This window comes from Chinchilla lanigera, unplaced genomic scaffold (genome assembly GCF_000276665.1).
Source record: "Chinchilla lanigera isolate Chin_1 unplaced genomic scaffold, ChiLan1.0 scaffold00001, whole genome shotgun sequence".
In the NCBI taxonomy this organism is placed as follows: domain Eukaryota; kingdom Metazoa; phylum Chordata; class Mammalia; order Rodentia; family Chinchillidae; genus Chinchilla; species Chinchilla lanigera.
In genome coordinates, this window is record NW_004955402.1 from 11,011,514 (window position 1) to 11,035,569 (window position 24,056).

A 24,056-nucleotide genomic window follows, 5' to 3' on the forward strand; every position below is an offset into this window, starting at 1 on the left:
AGGACACAAAATAAATACACAAAAATCAATAATGTTATTTCTCAGATGACAAAATACAAATGAATTCATTGTGGAGATTCCTTAACAAACTAGGATTAGAGGTCCTATCCAACACAGCTATTGTTGTGTAAATATCCCTTCGGGATATTTTTCCAGAATTGAAAACATCATACTGCAGAGACATATGTGCACCCATGTTTATAGCAGCACAGTTTAGAATAGCTAAATCTTGGAAACAACCAAAATGCCCATTAACCAAGGAATGGATAAAAAGATGTGTTATTTTTATACAATGGAATGGTACTCAGGTATAAAGAAAGATAAACTTGAGGCTTTTATAGGTAAATGGACGCAACTAGAGACCATACTCATAAGTGAAATAAATCAGACTCACATGTATAAACATCATAGTCTCCCTAGTGTAAGAAAATGAAAGGGTAAATAAAATCCAAAAGGTACAATAGATATTGTGAAAGGGAAAGAAACTGCTCAACAGGAAAGAACAACTGTGATGGGGGAAAGGAAAATAGAAGGAAGGGGGATATATATATATATACATATATATATGTATATATGTATATATATATATATATTTTAATGAGAGCTAAGATAATTGTACTACTAAGTTCTATTAGTTCATTGAAAGGAACAGTTAGTATATCATTTTAATTGTTTTTTCTCTTTAAAATAAAATAATATAAAAATCATTAGTCTTTATGTATAAAAACAAAAATCACTGAAAGGCATATTTGAAGAAAAAAAGAAAATTAACAGCAGATCACAAAATATCCAGAAATAATTTTTACAAGGAAAGTAGTTATGTCCATAAAATAACATTTTTAAACACTATTGAGGCAGAAAGCAAAGACTTGGACAAAAGAAAAGGCACACCATGTCTTTAGACTAAATGAGGCAAAATTATAAAGACAGCATTTTCTCAAGGTAATACACAAATTTAATAAAATCTCAGTTTCAAGATGTCACCACTTGGGGTTTTGGATGGAATGAAGAAGAAAGAGACGGAGTCTAGAAAAATGGATTCCAAACTTTGTATTAGGCTGGGGGTGTAGCTCAGTGGTAGAGCACAGGCTTAACTTGTACAAGGCCCTGACTTCAATTCCCAGCACCAAGAACATAAATAAAAATTGTATTACAAAAATATCCAGTGTAACATAGAGGAAAAAGAAGTTATTGGGCAGGGGTGGACTAGTGCCACTTGATACTATGGAGTTATCAAAATAGTATATATTTAGTAGCTTCCTATGGCTCCTACAAAAAATTTTACCACAACCTCAAACAAGTTTATCATGTTTTACTTCCAGAGATCAAAAGTCTGAAGTAGGGTTAACTGAGCTAAAAGCACAGATTCTAGGAGTGAATCTCTTTCTTCTCTTCTGCCTTGTAGAGGTCATGGCTTTCCTTGGCTCATAGTCCCTGCTTCCATCTTCGAAGGCAGCAGTGAGACAGAAAAGTTCTGAGTTTAAGGACCCATGTGATTAGATTTTGCCCACCTGGATAATCTTAGAAAGTCTTCCCCACCACAAGGTCTAATCACATCTGCAAAATTCCTTTTGCCCTGGGAGGTAACATATTTATAGGTGCCAGAGATTTGGATGTGGACAGCTTGATCTGAGAGAAAGCACAGTTCTGCCTACCATGGCATCATTCTACTTCATAGATAGGACAATGAAATAAAATAGAACATATAACAAAAATATTTTACAAACTCCAGCAGCAGACTACAATAAGTATGTATTAATTTATTATGAATGTCATTTCCTACCAGTGAGAAACGATTGCTTACTCAATCTATATTGAGATAATCAGACTACAATCGCAAATAAATTAGATACCAACCTTATATACTACAAAAAAAAATGAATTCTGGATGGAGCAAAGATTTAAATGTAAAAAAAATCTATAACAAATTAATATAAACTACAAACAGATGGTTTTTAATCTCTGGATAAAGAACTATTTTAAAGCTATTAATAAATTCAATGGTATGAAAAACTTAAAATATGAAAGTAGAGTAATAAAACCAAGTCACAAACCATGAACTATATTTTCTGAAATTTCAGTTTCTTTCACTGTATAAGGTTAATATCGTTCATATATAAAGAGCTTCTACAAATCAAGATAAAAGAATTCAACAGAAAAATGGAAAGACATCAAGTATAAATCATTTATAGAAAAGAAATTCAAATGGCTCTTAAACATGTGAAAATATATTCAACATCACAAGCAGAGAAATGAAAAGTCATCCTGAGGTACCATTTTTTATACCTAGCAGAAAACAATGGTAAAAAAGTCTGATAACATACTGTGTTAATCAGGGTATGAGCATGCAATACTAGAGTAGACATTAATTTATTAACATCCTTGCTAACAGTAATAAATTGTGCCAACTAAATTTGTAAAAGTATATATACTCTTTGGTAGAGCAATTCTATTTCAATAATTTATGCTGGAAAATACATATGGCCAAAATGGAATTGTATAGGGATATTCATTTTGTGATAACAAAAGATAACAAATAAAGAAAATGCCGACCAATAGGTCTCAGATTGAGACCTATAAAAATTCATATATTCAAATGCTCTGAAATACACTGTGGCCCTCAAAACACAATGTAACTTTCCATATTGTGACAAATGGATCACTTAGATAAATTTTGAACTTTAACATTGCAGAATAACATATGTACCATGCTAACATTGTGTGAAATTACAAACTCGTTTCTAAGGCCAAATATGAACAATATTTAAGTTATGTATTTCTCTTTTGACTTGAGTCATCAAAATTTGATTATGAATAAATTTCTGACATTAAATGTTTTTGGTATAAATCATCTCTTAGGCATGATGATAGAATACCAAGTATAAGCCAGAAGGGTTTTTGTGTGGGTAGTTTCCCTTTTCTTTCCACCTTTCCCTAGCAAATATTCTGGGAAATGAAGCAATTTTTTTCCTGAATTAAATGTGCTTCACTGTGACATCATTCTTTCCATTCGCCAGATACATTGAACTTAACCCACAATTCAAACTACATTCTTTTCATGAGAAATTGTTGTCTTAACTACACAATGAAAGCCTTCAATCTAAAGATTAATATTTGTAATTCCTGTAAACAGTTTTGCAAAATCATTTGGCAAAGTATCTGAGAATAGTTACAGGTTGTCATCCTACCTGCCTTAGGTTTCAGAGATACATTAAGCATGAATAATTAAAAAGTGACACTTCCTGCCGTTCATGGCCACATTTGCTTTCAAAATCTATTTTGCAAAATGATTGTTGACTCGTTGATGTCTATTGTCTTCCTCTGCTTATCAAATATCCCTCATTAGAATATGATTCAGCAAGTAAGACACCTACAGCCTTTCACTCTTGATCCCGTTGAGCCTTATATCTTTGCCTACCAGGAGTTCTGATCATTAAAATGAGAGTCCTGGAACAAAGATAACGACATTTTTCCTCAAATGTAGGTTTTGTACCAGCGCAACCATGAATTTTACCATTTGCTTTATTTTCCACATAATTCATGGTAAACCTCAGTGTGGGGGGCCACATAACCCATGATGGCTTCCTCCTTCTCTGGGAAGGGTCCAACACAGAGATTATGTCTATTAATAAGATTCTGCTTTTCTATCCATAGGCATAGATTGGTGGGGGATACAACACAGACTAGTTAGTCCCTACCCAAAACTTTTATTTTAGAAGAGGAGGAGGCAACCTCTCTCCTGATTGGAGCACAAGATGGCAGAGCTAAGAGCCGCTTACTTTTGTTCCTGTTATAAGGAGAAGGTGTATTTGGAGTGGGCAAGCATTAGGCAACAACACAGGTAAGCAGAAACAAGATATGTGAGACAGAGAGGCTTGAGCTTCCACATGCTGGTTCCAGTGGATTGCGCTCCTGATCGTGTCTTTGAATTTCTCTCAGTCATGTGAACTCTCTCAATAGTACGTCACTAGCTCACCCACTTTGCCTAAGCTAACTGAGGGAGTGAGGTTTCTCTAAGTCCGACCAAAACAGCCCTGACCCGTGCACATTGCTTATACATGGACACCTCTACCTGCTCAAAAATACCTACTTCCTAAGCAGCTGTGTTCTCTGTTTGATTCCTTAGTCCTACCACTTAGAAGCTGTGTGACTTTGGGGTGCTTATTTACCCCTTTAGACTCAATTTACTTAACTACGTGATGCAGGGAATGAAGGAATCTCTCTCAAAAGATTCTTACAAAGTTTCAGTCTGTGTTAAAAACTAAGCTGCTTGTTAATTAATCCTCTCTCAAAGGATTCTTACAAAGTGAAAAAATTGCCTACAACAGTGCTTGAAACATGATAAATACCCAAAGATAAGGAGATTCTTATCATCATGTATCATCACATCCATCTATTCTCATATGTAAAATATATCATATGATCCAGTAATATATTTAGAATAATAATGAAAACAATTTTTTCTGTTTGCTATATACTAGACAGTGTTAAATATAATTATCTTACTTAATGCTCCCAAAATGTATGAGTAGATTATTAGCCTCACGTTACTAATTATAAAATTACCTAATTTACATAAAGTCATGTAGCTAGAAATTAGCAGGATCTGTAGAGTTATACCTTTTGACTTCAAAACATATTCTTTTCTCTGTTTTCCTTTTTTAACCTTTTTCTTCTTTTAGTATGTGTGTGTGACAGTGTGTAACATAGGTAAAGAAAAATGTATGAAACCTCAGGGTATTAAGTTAAATGAATTTTTCATTAAATGAATCTTCACAAAGTACAAACCACATAGCCACCATTCAGACCAAACAGATTTTCCGCACCCCAGATGCTCCCTAAGAGCCTTCCTTAGTTTCTCTCTTGTCATCTTCTCCAAGGCCAACCAGTCTTACAGACACTTACACTGTGTCAAGTTAGTTAAGATAGAACTACATTTTCTGCTTGGTGTAGTGGTGCATGCCTGTAATCCCAGCACCTGGGAGGCTGAGGCAGGAGGATCACTGGAAGTTTGAGGCCATCTTTGGCTACATAGTGAGTTCAAGGCCAGCCTGAACTACATGGTGAGACGCTGTCTAAAAAATAAACAAAACAAAACAAACTACTACATTTCCCGGAATTCCCTGTATGATTCCAGTTAGAATAGGTCAAGTTTGGAACACAGGAATAAAACCATGGCTATTGAGTTATGAAAGTCACAATAAGCCACCTGGGACTCATCTGTGCACTCCCTTCCTGCCCCCACTTTACCCTCCCCCTCTGCACCTACACACCTATTGGTCTGAGGTAGCGGACAGGCCCTCAGCTCTTTCAGCTCCCACCAAAATTCTTCCTTCTGCTTCTCACAGTCCTGGGTCTGGTGTACATTCCATGGTAATCTCAAGCAACTTCTGCAGGTCACCAGTATCCACCGTGTTGGAGGTAACAAGAAGAATACATGTAGCAGTTTGTCCTCACGCATCCCAGGCTTGAAGCCCATTCAGTGATATCTCTGTGAGATTCACCCATACAGTTGCAAATCGCCATAGTTACTTGTTTCATAGACATTTCGTGTATTTTAAGACTACAGCTTTATTTTGTCCATGTTAGTGTTGATTGTTAATTGAGCTGTTTCTGGTTTGGTTTATTGGTAATAATGCACTATGTACATTCTGAACTATGTATATGACAAGCATTTCTGTTGAGACTATCACTAGGAGTGGAATTTTTGAGCCATAGAGTATGTATGTGTTTAAACTTATAGAAAATATTGAACTGCTTTCTGAAGTGTTCTTGCCAATTTTACTTCCACTGCAGTATGTGCATTGTGAATGTCTCACTCCACCCTATCCCTTGCTGTCACACTCCTAGGGGAGTCAATAAGTAAACAGAATCTCTTCATGCTAAAGTGATCCAATTTCTCAATTTTTCCTTTATAGCTAGAGCTTTTTGTATTCTATTTAGTAAATCTCCAACCCCACGGACATGAAGAGAGGGCCCTGCATTATCTTCTGGAAGCTTTATTGTTTTGTCTTTCACATACAGAGTTGTCAGTTACCTGGGAGTGCTTTTCCTGTCTGATATAAGGATTTAGTTCCATTTATCCCAAGTGGCCATAAAATTGATCTAGTATCATTTGATAAGAGCATTCTGTGTCAAAAACTAAGCTGTGAATAAGGTCTGTCTCTGCAATGAATAAGTCTATGCCTTCTATTTTATTCCTTTTTTAAAAAGTAGTTACTTTTTAAAAGTAACTATTGTACAAATGAACCTAGCTTTGTTGATATCTGGTAGAACAAGTTCCCTACCTTATTCTTCTTCAAGAGCAAAATGAGTATTCATGCTTTTTTGCCCTTGAAATTTACAAACCAGCTTATCAATCTATATCAAAGCAAAAACTATAAAAAATTTTTATACAAAAATTAATTTTCTATGTTATTTTTGTAACTTTTCTATATGTTTAAAATTATTTCAGCATTTAAAAATAAATAAAAGTAAGACAAAGTTACTCTGGCTCATGAAATAAATGGGATCTTTACTTTTTAGATATTCTCTGGAGGAGTTTGTATAAGATGTATAGGATTTCTTCTTTCATGTTTGGTGGAATTTGTCAGCAAAATCACCTGGATTGGACTTTTTCATAGGATAGTTTTAAATTATGAAATCAATTTAACTAATAATTGTAAGGGCAGTTAGGATTTTCTAATTTTTCTTAGAGCTATTTTTAATTTTTCCAGGAACCTATCTGTCTACTTCATTTAATTTTCAAATTTGCCGATATAAAGATTGTTGTAATACCTTATTATTAGCTTTCTACGGAACATAAGATCTATAGTTATGTCACCTTTTGGCTATGTTTCCTTTTCTCTTATTCCTGATCAAACCTGCTGTGGCTTTACCAACTAAGTCTTTTCAGATAAAAAAAAAATTTAATCTTTCAGAAGCTCTTTGTTTTGTTTGTTTTCTCTTACTAATTTATTTTCTCATCTTCATTATTTTATTCCTCCTACCATCATTGGCTCTATCATTCTTTTATTAAGTTCTAGAAATAGAAGCCCATCCATTTTCAGTCTTTATTATTTTCTAATGTATTCACTTAAGACAACAAGTTCCCTCTAAGTCAGGAGTCCCCAATCCCTGCGCCATTGACAATCCCAGGCCATGTGTACTGGTCTTGGCAGGAACTGGTTCCAGAGCAAGAGGTGAGTGACAGGGAAGAAACTGACACATAGATTAACATTAGCAGGGAGGTTTGGCCACACAGAGACCGCAGATATGACAATTAAATCAACTGTTTGCAGACTCATATCAAAACCCTATGTGTTATGTACCGCAAGGAATGTCACCGTTATGTACAACAAATGTGTACTAATAACACATTTTAAAAACGCTATCAGTGAGTGCCAAGTGACAAACTGCATCTGGTGGCAGGTTGGCTAGCACCCTAAGTGGCAAGCGAGTTGACGTACTTCAACCGTACATCTAAAGCCAACATTCGTTTTAGTCTGTGCATAGCCCACCAATTATTTCATTTAACACTTACTTCCGTGCTTCTTTCCCACATTCCACACTTGCCTCAGTCACAGTTTTGGTAAGTCCACAAGATAACCCTCGCCAAGGTGAGTAAAAAGCAAATTTCACTGGCGAGTTTCTTTGCAAAAGAGAAAAAACAGAAGAGGAGACAGTAGAAGATGCTAAGACTGCCGACAAAAAGAAAGCTGCATTTTAAAGAAAATACCAAGAGTCCTACTTAGACTATGGGTTTATTGCACAGATGGTCCACATTCTTGGTACAATATGTGGAGACCAGCTATTCAAGAAAGCCACGAAGCCTTCACCACCTGGAGACCAAGCACCCTGCATGAAGAGACAAGCCTTTGGAGTTTTTCAGAAGAAAAGTATGTGAACAGGAAGAACAGAACCAATGGCTGAAGGCCACCACTTCATCAAACGTTAGACTGCACTAACAGCATCATTCTCAGTGGTTCACCACATTGCTAAAGCTAAGAAACCCTTTACTACTGGCGAAGAACTGATCCTACCTGCTCCCACAGACTTTTGTCATAAACGTTTGGGAGAGGCTGCTCAAAAAGCATAACACGTTTCTCTTTTGGCTAGCACCCTAACTAGACAAATTGGTGAAATGGCAGATGAGGTACAGTTTTATTTATTTATTTATTTATTTGTGGTACTGGGGATCAAACTCACGACCTTGCGCTTGCCAGGCAGGCACTTATGCCACTGAGCTATATCCCCAGCCCTGAGGTACAGTTTTTACAGAAGATTAATGAATCACTGTGGTGCACAACCCAGGCTGTGACATTGACATTCACAAAAAGAAACAATCTTGTCTCTGTGCAGTATAATTTTAGGAGGATGTGCATGAGGATACATAACATCACAGATACAGAACTATTCCAGTCTTTGAATGATTACATATCAAGGACATTGAATTGGTCATTCTGTGTGTCAGCATACACACGGATGGAACCATCGCCATGACTGGATAGCTTTCTGGTTTCCCTACTCAGAGCAGAGGTCATTTGTGAATGTGAATCTGTGCCCTGTGTCAACCATACAGAAAATACTGGCTAGCCAACAAGTGCCACCTGAGCTTAAGGATTTTTGTAGGATGTGATTAAAATTATCAGTCGCACTACAGTATGTGCCTTTAATTGATGTCTGTCCATACAGCTTTGTTAAGATGGGTGCAGAGCACAGAAGTGAGATGGCTTTCAAAGGTAGATCACCTGCCAGAGCTTGTAAGTTACAAGAGCCACTTCAGAGATTTCTTTTAAAAAAACAGTCACCACTATCAGCATTTTAGTGACATAGAATGGGTCACAAAACTTGCTTATTTGTGTGACATATTCCACCTGCTCAGTGAACCAGATATGTCACCTCAGGGGAGAATGACATCTGTGCTCAAGGTGGCAGATAAGAAGTCTGCATTCAAAGCCACTTTGGAATTTGGGGCCAACAAGTGAGCGCTGGGATTTTTGACATGTTTCAAACATTAGTGGAGATTTTGAAAGAGATTGAGCCATGGCTTTATTTCGCCCAGCTAGTGCATGATCAACTACTTGAGCTTTCAAAAGAGTGAGAGCATTATTTCTCAACCACCAATGACTCCCAAACTGGGAAGGAATGGGTCTTCCACCCACTTGTGAGAAAACCAACAACTGTGTCCATGCTAGAGGAGAGAGGCTGCAGATGACAGTGGCCTTGTATCAAAGTATGTGTGAGAGCGCCTGCCTGGCAAGCGCAAGGTCGTGAGTTCGGTTCCCGGTACCGGAGAAAAATTAAAAACAAACAAACAAAAAAAACCACAAAGTATGTGTGAGATAACTTCAAATCCCCATAGGTTCTGGATCAAAGTTAAGGCAGAATATCCTGAGAGTGCCCCAACAGCACTGAACTGCCTGCTTCCATTTCCCTTGAGAGGCATCATCTTACCATTGTGAAACAGATTTTCTGCAGTGACAGCAACCAAAACAAGATTTCAGGGTACCCTGGACATAAGCAGTATATTTAGGGTGTCACTGTCTCCCATCGCCCCCAGATGCGTCTGTCTATTTGAAGGAAAAGAAGCTCAGGGCTCCCAGCAATTTAGCATTATGATGAGTTGTATAATTATTTCATCATATATTTTATTGTAATATAATAATAGAAACAAAATGCACAATAAATGTAATGCACTTCAGTGATTCCCAAATCATCCCTCCACCTTCTAGTCCGTGAAAAAATTACCTTCCAGGAAACTGGTCCCCGGTGCCAAGAAGGTCAGGGACCACTATTCTAAGTGAACTTTAACTGCAACTCTGAATATTCCATACTGTGTTTCCATTGTCATTCCATTCAAAAGTGCTTTATTGCCTCAGGAACCTATTGCGTTCATCCCTTCAGCATATTTTCTCACTTTTCCCTTATCCTGAAAATGTTTCCTTATTCAGTGAAATACAATATGTGAAGGAATTCTTTGATACAGGAAGGACACAAAAATGTTTCAGTTCTCAAAAACCTTTTTGGAGGGGTAAGCCGTATTAGCATGAACATAAAATCGCCAATACACTTGTCATGTGATAAATGGCACACAAGTGCTATAGATAATTTTGAAAAAACCCTGACTGCAGTGTTTAGGCAGAACTTCATGCAGGATGTGAATTTTAGCTGATTTTAAACTTATGGAAACGATTTAGATGGAGGGGAGGGGTGAGAGAGACTAGGATGAGCAAAAACTCAGTGGACGGAAAATTTAAAGAGGTGTCTGGAGAAGAAATAGGTAAATTAGTTTGACTTACTAAAAACTGTGGGCAATGAAGAGGGAGAATAAATGTTTAAAAACAGGTTCCTTTTATATATCACTTTGAAAATTGGGTTGACTAACTTTATTTTATCTTGTAAGAAATGAGGAATCCTTTTAAAGTTTGGACTAATCAGTTATAAAAAGAATAACTGTTATATAAATAATTATCAGGAGACTGTAGTTGGGTAAATTGAAAGGAAAAGAAGCTTTAAAAAAAGAGAAAACCAGGCACTTGTACCAACATCCTCCCTAGAGTGAGTAGAGCAGGAATCAGCAGGCCACGTGAGAGCCTGCTTGGTCACCTCCTGCTCACTCTGGCTTTCATGAATAAGGACACAAGTCATTCTCTCGTCTCATCAGAGAAAGTATGCGTCTGATTTCAGGCTAGAGTGAGAAGCAGCAACAAAGGTAAACTTTATCAAACATTTGATTTTCTTTTTCTTTTGGGGGAAGAAAACATTTCCTAGTATTTTGGGTGTTATTTCTGATATTTCAAACACGTATGTGGGGAACTGCTGCTATTTTCACTTGCGCCAAGGCATATTATATTGCATTTCAACCTGATGCCTTCCACATTTGTGTAGACCCCAAACTCCATAGTTTAGGAATGAGCCAAAAACATGCCACATCTGCATGATGCTAAAGGTCACTCCCTTGAAACACATCATACTAAATGGAATCTTATTTCTTGCCAAAAACTTTGTGGGCGTCTGTCACAACATTTATCTTCCTTCCGTCAACAGCAGCGGCAGCAACATCATAATATTTCACGTTCAACCTTGGATGACATCAGAGAGCCTTTCCAGGGCGTTTCTATGGGTTTTCACCATCCGACCCGCGCCTCAAGGCCACTGTTCCCACATGCCCGTCTCCTCATTACCGCAGAGCAAGAGTCACTTTCTTCCAAACTTTCCCTTTAATCCTGCTCACAGCAAAATCACTGTCACTACAATGAAAGTTTGTATTTGCAGCTGTCTATTTCCCTTGCATTGCTTGCTTTTGCCTTCTCTTCTAGGTTATAAGCTTTTCATGAACTGTGAGTGTTCAACAATTTTCTCAAACCGACCAAACTCCATTCTTTTACCTGTGACTACGTATGAATTTCTCTTGGTCTTCATAACCCTCTTCTCTTTCTTCCAACCTCGCTTTTCCTGCTGCACCTCACCACTGCCGTGCATCACTGTCATGGGACAGTGTGATCAGAACGACTCCTGGTGTGCAGGGTAAAAATCACTGATGATGAGAAAGCCAGTATCCCTTCAGTGTCTGTCTTCCCTATTGTTACGCTGCTATCTCTCAAAGCTGCCTGGAAAGTCACAATAGTCTCACTGCTGATGCTTTGATTATGAAAATTCTAGAGTTTATGCAAAAACAAAGCCTTGTTATAAGGGAGAAACATGTCTGTTCCATTCTTCTTCTTTCTCTGAGCAACGATTTTCCCCTCAGCATTCTGGCTTCCTGACCTACCCTTTCCTCTTCATTATGGAGATAGAGTGACTTACCTGTAGGACAAATGTGACAGGCACACCCCCACGTTTTCTGATCTTCCTCTTGCATGCAAGCCATGTAAAACTTCTTTCATGCTGGAAGTTTTCCAGAGCAAGATCCCACAGACAGCAGTCTGCAGAGGTATAGCACTGCCCAGGCTGGGCAGTCAGTCTAATTTTGAGTATTAAGTCTTCTCATCGTGGTGTCTACTTTGAGTGCATATCTAAGCTTCTAACAGCTGGCATCTCAATCTCCATCTGACTTACTCTCTGCCTTACATCAAAAACTCAGCCAGGGAAGGAGTCTTTACTGGATCCCCCAGCTGCTACTTGGGCAAGGCGTTTGACTGGTAGTGGCAGATGTTCTAGGATCCTACGCCAACAGTGCTCTCTCAGTGTGGGCATGGTGGGCGACCACTTCTTCCTGAGAGCTTGTGCTGCACTTAGCACTCACAATGGCCACAGGAGTCCACAGAAAGTTCCGCTGCAGGTAAACTTCCAAGTTCCCCTTCTCCTACCACTCTACGGTCTAAGACCATAAGCCAGTCTCCAGGAAACCATGCTGTCTCCCAGCGATCAACCAATGTTTTCGTTCATGAAGCAGCGACTTCTATTTTGTAGCCTTGTCCGTAGCAAATGAGATGATCACAATGCAGTGCTTTTCATGCCTCTGAGGCAAAGGGTCTTCTAGTCCATGTGTACACTTTGGAGCTACTTTGGATATTGACAATGTCTCTACCAACTTAGAGATTAGAAACCTAAAGTTCTTTTCTAATAAATTAGACTAATTTAAATCAACAGATAAGGCCGGGCATGGTGGCACACGCCTGTAATCCCAGCACTTGGGAAGCTGAGGTAGGAGGACTGCTGGGAGTTCGAGGCCAGACTGAGCTACAAAGTGAGCGCAAGGGCAGCATGAACTGCATAGTGAGACCCTGTCTCAAAATCACACAAAAAACAAAACAAAACAAAAAACAAAAAAAAACGTAGCCGAGTTGATTTCAGCAAGGGACACATTAGCCCCAGAGGCTCACTTCCAAATGACCCAGAGAGTCCTACAGGCCAGTGAGGAAAGTGGACACAAGTGAAAATTGATTGCGGTATTTCCTTCTTCCCACCTGTAACCACCGGTTTCCAGGTCTTTCTTCTGTGTCCAGACCTGTCTGATGTATATGGAAATAGAGTCTCCCAACTTTTTCTCACTGAGACCAGCTGAGCTTATTATATAATCTCAGCCCTTGTTCCAAGAAAACCAAGATCAATCTAAAAAAGCAGTCATCTGAACTTGGCAGACACTCGTGTGGGAAAGTCTTTAAGCAAAAACAAATTTGTTGACATACTGGGACGAGAAACTCAGAGAACAGATAAAATATTCCATAAGCCAGTTCTGCCATCAGCTTCAACATTCGCACTTTCCTCAGCCAACAGTCCCTTTTCCATTCTCTAGACAAAGCCAGCTCATCAGCTTCTCAGGATTGGGGAAGTGCCCTTACCAAAGGGCCACAGGGAACTCAAGACAATCACAGAGATTGTCCCCACAAGGAGAAACCACGGGATGCAGCACGGAATAAAAACACCTGACCGACTAAGGAAATGAGGACAGGGATTAGCAACCACTGCACCGAGATGGCCTTTGTGCTTTGGGCCTATGTCACCCAGTGAATGTCCTCTGACCACACTCCTCTTCAAGACCGTGGTGAGCAGGGTCCCTCTGTCTTTGTTACAGTGACAACACCACAGAACTTACTCAGTTCAGATTCAAAATAGAAATATAAATAAAGATTAGAGTTCCCCAAGGAAGGAAGCTGGTTTTCCTTTCCCAAGCAACAACTGGAAGAATTAGTCAGAGGAGAGTTCTCGGGAATATCAAAAGAGTTGCAGAGCCTTAGACACGGGGAATTCGGTTATTTAAGGATAAGCTCACACAAAAGAGAGTATTGTTAATAAACTAGTCTTATAAAGGACCAGTGCAACTGGTTAGCAGAGTGAATCCTTTCATCCCCACTGGAAAAATGACCTAGACACTGAATTCTCATGGAGACCCGGGTGGATTGATTTATTATTCAAGAAGTAATTTAGCTCCTTAGGATTTGTGCCTGCGCACGCCTCTCCTTTCTCTGTGGTTTCTGGTGAACAAGGGCTGAAAAACATCACCTGGGAAGCATATATGAAGGCGACAAAATGTCAGCTAACTTCCAAGCACGGTACTGCACATCTTTGGTTTTGTGGATGATCTTGCATCATCTGTCTCCGGAGTTAGCAGAGTGAAACTAACACAGGAACTGGGAAGATGCTCCGCCTTGCTTGGTATCAACACTACTTTTTGAGCAAAGCAATCCTTTTCCTTCTCAGAGGTCCCTGTCTCCAATAATAAAAATCAGTAATAAAAATTAATATCGATCTGGTGGCACCCCATCCAGGTACAACACTTTACTTCTGGAGACTCAAAGTGTTTCCTTATCACCAGTACTCTAACCCACAGTTTGATCGCTATTTAGTCACAAATGAAATCTCTTAAAAATCAGCATCTATGTTCAAGAAGGGACCCAAGCAGCCGTGGAAGTATTAGAACATGCAAGTCATTGTCCTCCTGCTATAACCAGGACTATTATGTCAGTTTATTAATTTGATGACTATCATTAATATAAGCCATACTGCAATGTCACTGGCAGTGTTGTCACCCTAATCAGTACACTATTTTTTGAACCTAGATCCATACCTATTGAATTATCCATTTATGCTTTATAAGTATGATCTAGAAGTCTGATATTACTTTTCTAATGTCTTATATAATAGTAATATTCCTTGCTTTCTGTGAGTTAGTCTCTTTGAAGAGAAACACACTTATAATTATTAGTTTTCTATTTTTTCACAAACAGGACCCCTTGTGTCCAGTGGAACTCACAGAGGCATACTCCAAGCTCATTGACAAGAATAAATTGCTAATTGTGGAATAATTTCTCTGGTATTTTGTAGACTTCAAAGAAAACAATTGCATTCTTTCAGAAATTTATCACAAATGAAACAAGGCCAAGTTTATAAAAATTCCTCAACTATAATCTACTTCATAGAATCCCAGTGTTGGAAAGAATCTGGAAAGGTCATCTAGTTCATTTTAAGCCTTCAGAAAAGAAAAGACCAAAAGGACTTGGAATGAAGACCAAAAAAATCCTGGTTTCTACTCCAGTCTTACCCACTGGTCCATTTGTCCTGAAACACATCCCACCAATTTCCTTAGCCTCCGTGTCTCAGTATACATCAGAATAGCGCCGAACCAGATTGTGTCTGAGGTTCCATCTGACTTGAACATCCATTATTTTATAAAATCAGATTGTGAACGTTAACTACATATGTACGAGGGCCTTTACTAGAATACTAATTATGATAGTTGAGAGCTGAGGAAATTTTAATCTACCCCAAAGTCAAGCGTCTACGTAATCATTAAAAATGAGGGTAATTCTTCTTGAGAGTAGAATGACAGAACAAGACCGCAGAAAATGTATCTGTCAGTGGGTGCTCTGGCTGAATGTAATTCACAACTCAACTGGAGAGTAAAGTGCATGCATTCCAGGGGACAGCTCAAACCTCTCGCCTGAGAGAATTTCATGACAGAATTAAATACAACAGTGTACACATTTATTCTTTTCATACCATATTAAAGTTTCTGGACTATGATTAGAAATTCGTCAGAAGGATGTGTCATAACTTTTCTGTTTGTAGAATTAATACATTGTAATAGAATTAAAATACTCTGAGTTGAAATAACTGTAAAATAATTACAAGTAATTTAAGAGGAAACGTACATTTTTGGTCAATAAAGTAGCATAAAATATATAAACTATAGGTAGACACTGCACTGCAGATTAAGTGTCTTGGTATTTGTTCACTGTGCTTTTACACTGCATTCTTGACGCTGGCCCAACAGGAAGAGCTACTCCTCTTAGCTCCATCTTTAACAAGTCAAGTTAGACATACATCCTCACATTTTGATATAAATTTCTGTATTCTGTTAAATATAAATGTGTATTCTTTCTTGGTCATCCAGAAGAGGTTGGATTTCAAAATGAAAGTTTAGTTGAAGTAAAAAATAGGAGGACCATTAAATAAATGGGCAACAGTATTCTGATACTCTAAAAATGTCAAAATTTTCTATTTGTTAATATTATCTTAAAGGTGTGCTAAAATGTGGTAAACTTTTTAATTTAAAAATGTATTACAGTAAAAGACATATTGTCATGAATCCCCTTATGACACTCTCTCTTATTTCAGACACACTTCTCCCATCATTCTTGTCACTGTCTAGAGCAGTTCTGAAAGTCCTTTTTCAGGACTGTTTTTATTTATGCTGTCATGGCTGCCATAATGTCCTGAATTAATTCAAAATGTTTACCTGTCATGGTCATTTTGACTTTGGGGAAGAACCAGAAGTCATGCAATGCCAGATCTAGTGAACAAGGCAGATGAAGACACACCATAATTTTCTGAGTCTTTTTCAGCAGTACATGTTTGTGATACCTAATGAATGCATTCACCATGAGGAGTTACAAATAGCATCTTTGTCCTTTTTACTTCCTGTTCTCCTCCTCCCCCTCTCTTCTCTTTTTATTCATAGATTTCCCTTTCTATCTGCAAAAGGTCTACCTCAATACTGCCTATCATCAATCTCTTATTTTTCTCCTTAAAATATTTATATTTGGGGCTCCTCATCTAAATGAAACCATGTAATGTTTCAACTTATGCATCTGTTTTATTTAATTTAACATTATGGTCTCAAGAAGATCCATTTTCTTACAAATCACACCTTTGTCCTTCTTTATGGCAAAGTAGTGCTCCATGGTGTATAGGTACTACATTTTCTTTATCCATTCTCCAACTGATAGACATATAGGCCACTCCCAAGATTTAGCTACTGTGAGTTGTTCTGCTATATACATGAGTATCCATGTATTACTGTAAGATGATGTCTTTAACACTTTGGAAAGATACCCAGAAGAGATATAGTTGGGTCAGATGGAATTTCTATTTTCAGCTTTTGAGAAATCTCCATACTGATTCCCATAGTGGTTATACGTAGAAGGGAGTAACATGGACTCTCAGTGTTGTTCAGCTTTGCATTTCTCTAATGGCTAAAGATGCTGAACCTTTTCTATTTACTTGTCATTTATACTTCTTCCAAGATGTGTCTGTTTCTTTCAGTTGCCCATATTTTGATTGAGTCTTTTATTTTATGGGTCTAATTTTTTGAGTTCTTTATATATTTTAGATATTAGTACTCTGTCCAAGAAGTAGCTGGCAATAATTTTTTCACCTCATTTCATTCTGTAGGCTGCCTCTTCACTCTCTTGGTTGTTTCATTTGCTGTGAAGATGCTTTTAAATTTTATATATCCTATTTATGGAATCTTGGTATTATTTCTTGTACAATCGGGGTTCTGTTCAGAAAGATCTTGCCAATGCCTCTGCCTTCAAGAGTTTTACCTACTTTGTCTTCCAACAGATCTTTTCTGTTTTAATATCTAGGCCCTTGATCCATTTTTATTTTGTTTTAGTACAGGGTGAGGAGTATTCATTTGTCTGCATGTGGATAACCAGTTTCCCCAGCACCATTTGATAAAGGGGTGATCTTTTCTCCAGCATGTGTTTTTGGTTTCTTATCAAAGATCAGATGTCTGAATGTGCTTGGGATTGTTTCTGTATCTTCCATTCTGCTCTATAGATTTCCTTGTCTGTTTTTGTGCTGCTATCATACTGTCATTATCACTGTATGCTTTTGTAATGCCATCCACCTTGGTCTTGTTGCCCAGGATTATTTTTGCTATTCTGGATCTATTCAGTTTCCATGTGAATTTTAGAATTCTTTTCTAGTTTTGTGATGAATGCTGCTGACATTTTGACTGGGATTGCATTAAATCTATACATCAGCTTTAGAAGTATAGCTATTTCGACAATATTGGTTCTGCGTATTCAGGAACAGGGAACATCTTTCTATTTTCTGATGTCTCCTTCAATCTGTTTTTCCAGGTTACTATAGTTTTTATGATAGAGGTCTTTCATTTCCTTTGTTAGGTTAATTCCTAAGTGTTTAATTTTTTGGAAGTTATTGTGTATAGAAGTGTTGTCCTAATTTCTTCTCAGTGGGTTCATTGCTGGTGTACAGGAGCAGTGCTGGGTTTTGTGTATTTATTTTGTATCCTGCCACTTTGCTGAATTTACATATTAGTTCTTTGATTCTAGGTGGAGTTTTTTCAGTCTTCTATGCAAAGAAGCGGGTCCTCTGTGAATAAGGATAGCAGACTCATTAGTGAAACCAAAAGGAAAGAAGTAGTGCCAAGCTCATTCCACAAAACCAGCATCACCATGATACTAAGTCCAAACAAGGACTTAACAAAAGTGAAAACAAACAAACAAACAAATATACACCAATCTCTTTAATGAGTAGCAATGTAAAAATCCTCAACAAGATACTGGTGATCAGAAAGCAACAAATTACTAAAAAAAAAAAAAAAAAAAAAAATCATACTTCATGACCAAGTAAGGTTCATTCCATGAATGAAGGTAGAGAAAACAAGCAGGTAGAGAAACACAAAAGACAGAGGGACAGAGATGGACTAAGAGACTATGACAGAAAACCATGTGAGATCTGTGTGTTCGTTTCTAACCGGGCTTCAAAAATCACATAGCTTCGCTTCATTACACCATGGTCCTTAGAAGCAAGTCACTGAGGCCAGTCCATATCCAGGAGAGAGGAAATAAATTCCACCTTTTGATGTGAAGAGAAGATTAAAGAATTTGTGGACATGTTTTTAAAAATCCCTATACTATTTTTCTCCATATTGCTTTTCCCCTTGCTTCTTTTGGTCCTTGTGGATAGTTTCCTCTGTCTTGTGGTCATTGGTTGCACATTCATATTTAAGATGGGAGCACTTACACACCTCCAAGTATATGGGAATGTTTGTCTATGCTAAGCTTCACTTTACTTTACTTCACTTTACTATGGTCTGCTTGAGCTGTTTACATGTGGAAATTCCAAAATATCTTTAGGTATTTCCTTTTCAGTCTAATTTCCTAGGGGGAAAATGTCTCAACCTCCTCTTTGGAGGATTAAGACCAATATTCTGAAACAGAAAGGAAGGGAGCTGACTCAGAAGATCAGCAACAAGTTAGTGAATCTCTCTTTTTTGCTCAGTGCCTCATCCTCAGGTTCCTTTTGCTTAACTCTTTCAGAAAATATTCTTTTTCCAATATGTTAGAGAATATTTTAGAGAATGTACTTGGTCAAGTGGCTCATCCGAATGTGGGAGGTAAGCTGAGATCTGGATAGTTCTTAGCCTTTTAACAAATCCTTCTTCAGTCTCTACTCTGAGTTCCAATTCCAAAAGAATCTAGCGCTACTGACCCTGGAGTGTTTTGAAGATTCTTCTGTGCGAACCAGGTCTATTTCTGCCTTCCTCACTGCTAGCATGGGAGTCCCTCTTTCCAGATGTTCTAAGGATGCCACTTATCCCCATTTGCTTTCCTTTTTCCAAAACTGAACTTTGCTTTCTCCTGTTCCAATACTGTCCTTCTCTTGGGTTTGAAAAGAAATTCCTTTAAAGGAAAATCCACCTAATAGGATTTAGGGAAGTAACAAATACAGCCATTTGCTTAATTCTCATCCTTTCTCAGAAGTCAAATTCACTCTTTCACTCATGTAAGCTCAGCACTTGGGAGGCTGAGACAGGAGGATCATTGCAAGTTCAAGGCTAGCCTGGGCAACATGGTGAGTTCAAGGTTAGCTTCAACTACATAGTGAGACCCTGTCTCAAAAAAAAAAAGACAGTACTCAGTGCAATGCATAATTAGTTATTCTTTCTGCAGTGGTCTTTCAGCAAATCTTCTAGAATGTCTTTGCTATCTGTGAGTGACTGGTAACCATTTGCACACCTTTCTTGGGTGAATTGATCTAACTGGTTCAAGAACTAATTCTAGGTAGACTATGTGCGCTAAAATATCCTCCAAGTCACTCTTCAGTGTCTCTCTAATTATTAATGCTTTGGGGAATCTCCTTAAAGTTTCATTTTTATTTTATATTCTATCTGTCTCTCACGCTCCACAGACACACACACACACACACACACACACACACACACACACACACACCATGTTTTCTGGCTTCATTGTCTTCTAAAAACAAACACTGAATGTCTAATATGTAAAACAGTGGCCACATTTACTTACATACTTTAAATTTATTTTATCTATAGATGGAGCAAGGTGAAATAAATTTCAAATCGTATTAGTGATTAGGGCCTTTTTCTAGAGCGGCATATTTTTCTCCTGAAATCCTAAAGGCATAACTGCAACCAAATAATTACATCTAACATGGACACCAAGGCTTAACATAGTTACAAGTTTGTCAAATATTGTGGCAGAGCGAGTTTGGTTATTTTCAAATTTCCCTTCTGACTGAGATATGTTTGGGTCTGGCTTTTAAAGGAAGAACCACAACCAAGCACATATCTGGCTGAACAGAGAGAATAAAACATTGAACCTTCGTGCACTCCTCACCCAACTCAAATGATTTCCAATTTATGGTCTCTCTTGCCTCTTCCACGCCCATCTTTGTCACCCCTTCAATTTCTCTGCATCAAATTCCTGACAACATAATGTGTCATAAGTGATACACTTTTAAACTGAAAAAAATCAGTAGGTTAATTCATATTAATTACCTATAACATATTTAAACTATTAGAAATTCCCAACTAGGAATTAGTTCTATCTGCCCATTTAAAAAGTAAGACAAGAAATTAATAATTTTTAAAAAAATGATCTATCATGCTGATCATAATGAAAGACAATTTGATCTCTCAGAAGGAAAGTGTCTATGCTGATCAAACACAAGATCCATAAACCTCCAACCCCGACAGGTGTCTACAAGTATCTGGGTTCTTGACTCTTGCTCTTCCTTCTACCTTTTGGACTCGAGTTTTGTTTTAGTAAGTCTTTCATTGTTTTGTTGTTTTGTTTTGTGTTGTTTTATGTCCCATGCTGTAAACCGACGTAGACTGGTCTCTGCCTCTTTGGTTCTTCTGACACTATTCAGGCAGTATTTATACCTCCACGTCTAGCTCAGCTACAATGCAAAGTGGGAAATTAAACTGATGCTTATTGAAGGAGTGATGAGAGCAGTGTAAAAGTCTCAGTGAAGGGAAAACTAAAGGCCCCTCTGCTCCAGGCCCCCCGCCCAAAGCAGCAGCTGTCCTTTCCATTTTCAGTGTCTACCTTTCTGCCCAGGAAAATAGCAACCCAGTTACTTCTCACAAGATCATACACCAGTCTCAGGTGTGCAAACATGCTGGGGCAGCCCCTCAGCTGGCAGCACCAAGTGCCTTGGGCCACCACACTTCCCCTCCAGTGAGATGCTCTCTGAAGCACTGGGGAAGCAGTCAGAGGATGCCTTCCGGGTACCATGAAGAACATTCTAGGGGCAGCAAAACAGGCAGGAGAAGAGCACTGTCCCCTGAGGTATGCCTTACAGAGCAGCAATTGGATGTAAGAGCTTATTTTTTAACAGTGCTGCCTGGTGAAGGAGAGAAAATCCAGATGCCAGGCAGCTGCCTGCAACAGAAGACCTAGTCTCACTGTGTGGTGTGCCTAAGCCTAGAGACGGCCTGGGCGGTCGTTAGCAAAGCCCAGGAGGAGGGGAACTTCAAGCAGGTACTTCCAGCTTCCAGAAAGGCCTTGCCTTGTGATCTCCAGCAGGGCCTTCCAGCCTTCTCAGGATCCTTCTGAGTGGAACAGAAATAACAACACCAATCCATGTGTACTGCTCGTGTGAGTAAAACAGCAGCCCCACTGAGGTGTTTGAAAATAAAACGCTTTATTCCTCTAGAACTATGAACATTTCTACTAATCTTTTTGCCCTTAAATGTGATCTCTGGGTCCTTGATTCTTATAAGTGAAAGAGAGAAACAGTTTTGAAGAACAAAATGTCTTGGCCTGAGAATAATTTCTTGCTTGTTCAGTCAGAGACAGTTTATTACGGGTCTGTTCAGTGTCATGGTCAAGGGAGGGCAGGAGTAAAACATTGATCCAAGAAGCCATCTTGCTTTGAGCAGTGATGAAGTACATTCTTGTGGGCTGAGGCACTCTTGCGGACTAGATTTGTTTGCAGAATGAGCCCAAGTAGGCAGGTACAGGAATAGAACAGTTTACTGGGAGATTATTAGGAAACCCAGAGGCTTATCTGGCCTTGTGTCTCTGGGGGAGACTCACAAAGAGGGAGAACTAATCCACTCCAAAAAGAAGAAAGGGATGGCGCCTTATCCCTAATTTGATATATCACTCATGTGGTGGGTGGGAAAGTTCTTTCAAGTCCTTTTGGCCTAGGCAGTAAATTATTCCTCATGTTTCTGTTCTGTAGTGGTCTGTGAGCTGTGAGTCATGCGGTGACTCACCGCGTCCTCATCAATGTATATTTGGGGGGCACTCACTGGTTTCTTGGGTTCACACTGATAAGGAAACCAGCCTTTGTTGTGACTGAGACTTTTTCCGTGCTACGTGTTTTCTGTGTTTTCTTAGCTGCCACAGCCATCCTGATGGTGTCATAGCACTCCAATGACAGCAGTGTATAACCTCTAAAACTAGACGGTCAAGAATATTATGCATTAGGGGAATTTTAAAATGTACACCCACGTGTCGGGCCTCTGTGTGTTTTAAAAATCATTTTTGTTTTATCTTTCTTTAACAAAAGGAAGTGTATCATTGCTGTGTGTAGGGAAAGTGTGCTGCATTCTGCTCCTTATCTGTAACGTGACCTCGGCATGTCTCCCAGGTTCCCAGCGCCTCAGTTTCCTCACTCACTGTCTACTCTCCTGATTCTACAGAAATGTTTCATTAAGTTTCAGATAAAGTCTAGAAAGTACCAGCACACATCTCTCCGCCAGGCCTCACCTTCCCCAGACCAGGCTGTGCTCACTGATGACTTCCCTGTTGCCAGCTAAGTTTGGTTTATAAGAGGTCCTTGCAATATGCCAGCATTAGCAAGAAATGGAATGCCAGAGCTTAGAGTCCCACTCAAGCACACTCATCCATTCTACAAATATTTTTGAACATCTACTATGTACTGGGCACGAAACACCAAGGATCCAGGAATGCCAAAACACAAGAAGTCCCTCCTCTTAGGGGAGGACATATTGAGAGATGGACAAAAAATTATAAGTAAATAAATCATCCAAAAATTATTGACAACTATGGAAAAACTGGAGGCAGTTGAAAGCAGTACAAGTAGTAGTGTACTGGCAGTGAATGAAATTGTCCATAGTAAGTTCAGGCTCGCCTTCACCGCAAAGGTGACATTTGACCGAGATTTGAACAAGGTGAGAGATTAAGCTATAAGGGCATCTTTGAAAGAAAAGCAGAAGAAAGCGCACCAGGGGGATCCTGGCATGGAAATACGGCTGCATGTTGGAGGAGCAGCAAAATAGCTACTGTGTCCAGAGCAGAATGAATTTATTGGATGAGGCAGATGGGTACAGGGAGCCCAAGCATGTAGAGCCTTGTAGGGGCTTTGGGAGACTGTTGGCTTTTACTTTGAAAGAAACAGGAAATCACTGGTGGATTTTGAACAGAATAGCAAGATCTGACTTGGAATATATAATGAAGCTCAAGTTATTCATTGTATTAAAGAATAAAAGGATGGGAAGTAGCAAATTCGGAATCACTAAAACCACTGGGGAAGCTATTTCAATAGCTCTATGTTTTCCTATGCTGGGATAGTAGCACGGAGATGTGAGTGGGCTCTAAACACAACTTAAAGGTAGATACATTAAGATTTCCCAATGGGCTGGAAGTGGGATGTGAGGAAAAGGGAATTAAGATAACTTTAAGATTGAGAATATCTTTGGCGGCAGATGATTCTTGCTGTTTTTATTTGGCCCTGGCTTTCTATTTTTATTCCCTACAGGCCTCTGACCAATAGCCCAAGCCATTCACCACTTTTTAAGAATCATATAGGTGCATGTGATAGGCCGTGAACTCCCCGATGGTTACACTCATGAGGGGCAGCCATGAGCCCACTCAGTTTCCCACCAAGAGTGGCAGCAGTCAAGACCAGCAAATGGCCAACAGTGTCTGGGACTGTGAACGTGGGAGGACATGAAGAGACTCAAAGGGGCGTCCCGTATATAAGGTGTGTGGGTGGTAGCAAATCTACGATATAGCCCATTTGTCATAGACTGTTAAGACAGTATCATGCCAGACCCAGACAAGATCCATTCCTCACCCAGAACCCTGCACTTGTAGATG

At 38.8% G+C, this 24,056-nt stretch overlaps 1 long non-coding RNA gene across 1 annotated transcript in view; it reads left to right on the forward strand.

Moving 5' to 3' along the window:
• LOC106147084 overlaps positions 1 to 24,056 on the forward strand; it is a 37,976-nt gene that overhangs the window by 13,237 nt on the left and 683 nt on the right. Inside the window, exon 2 of the long non-coding RNA XR_001231833.1 lies at positions 23,716 to 23,940. This is a non-coding gene — a long non-coding RNA (uncharacterized LOC106147084). The remainder of the gene's footprint in view (positions 1 to 23,715; positions 23,941 to 24,056) is intronic.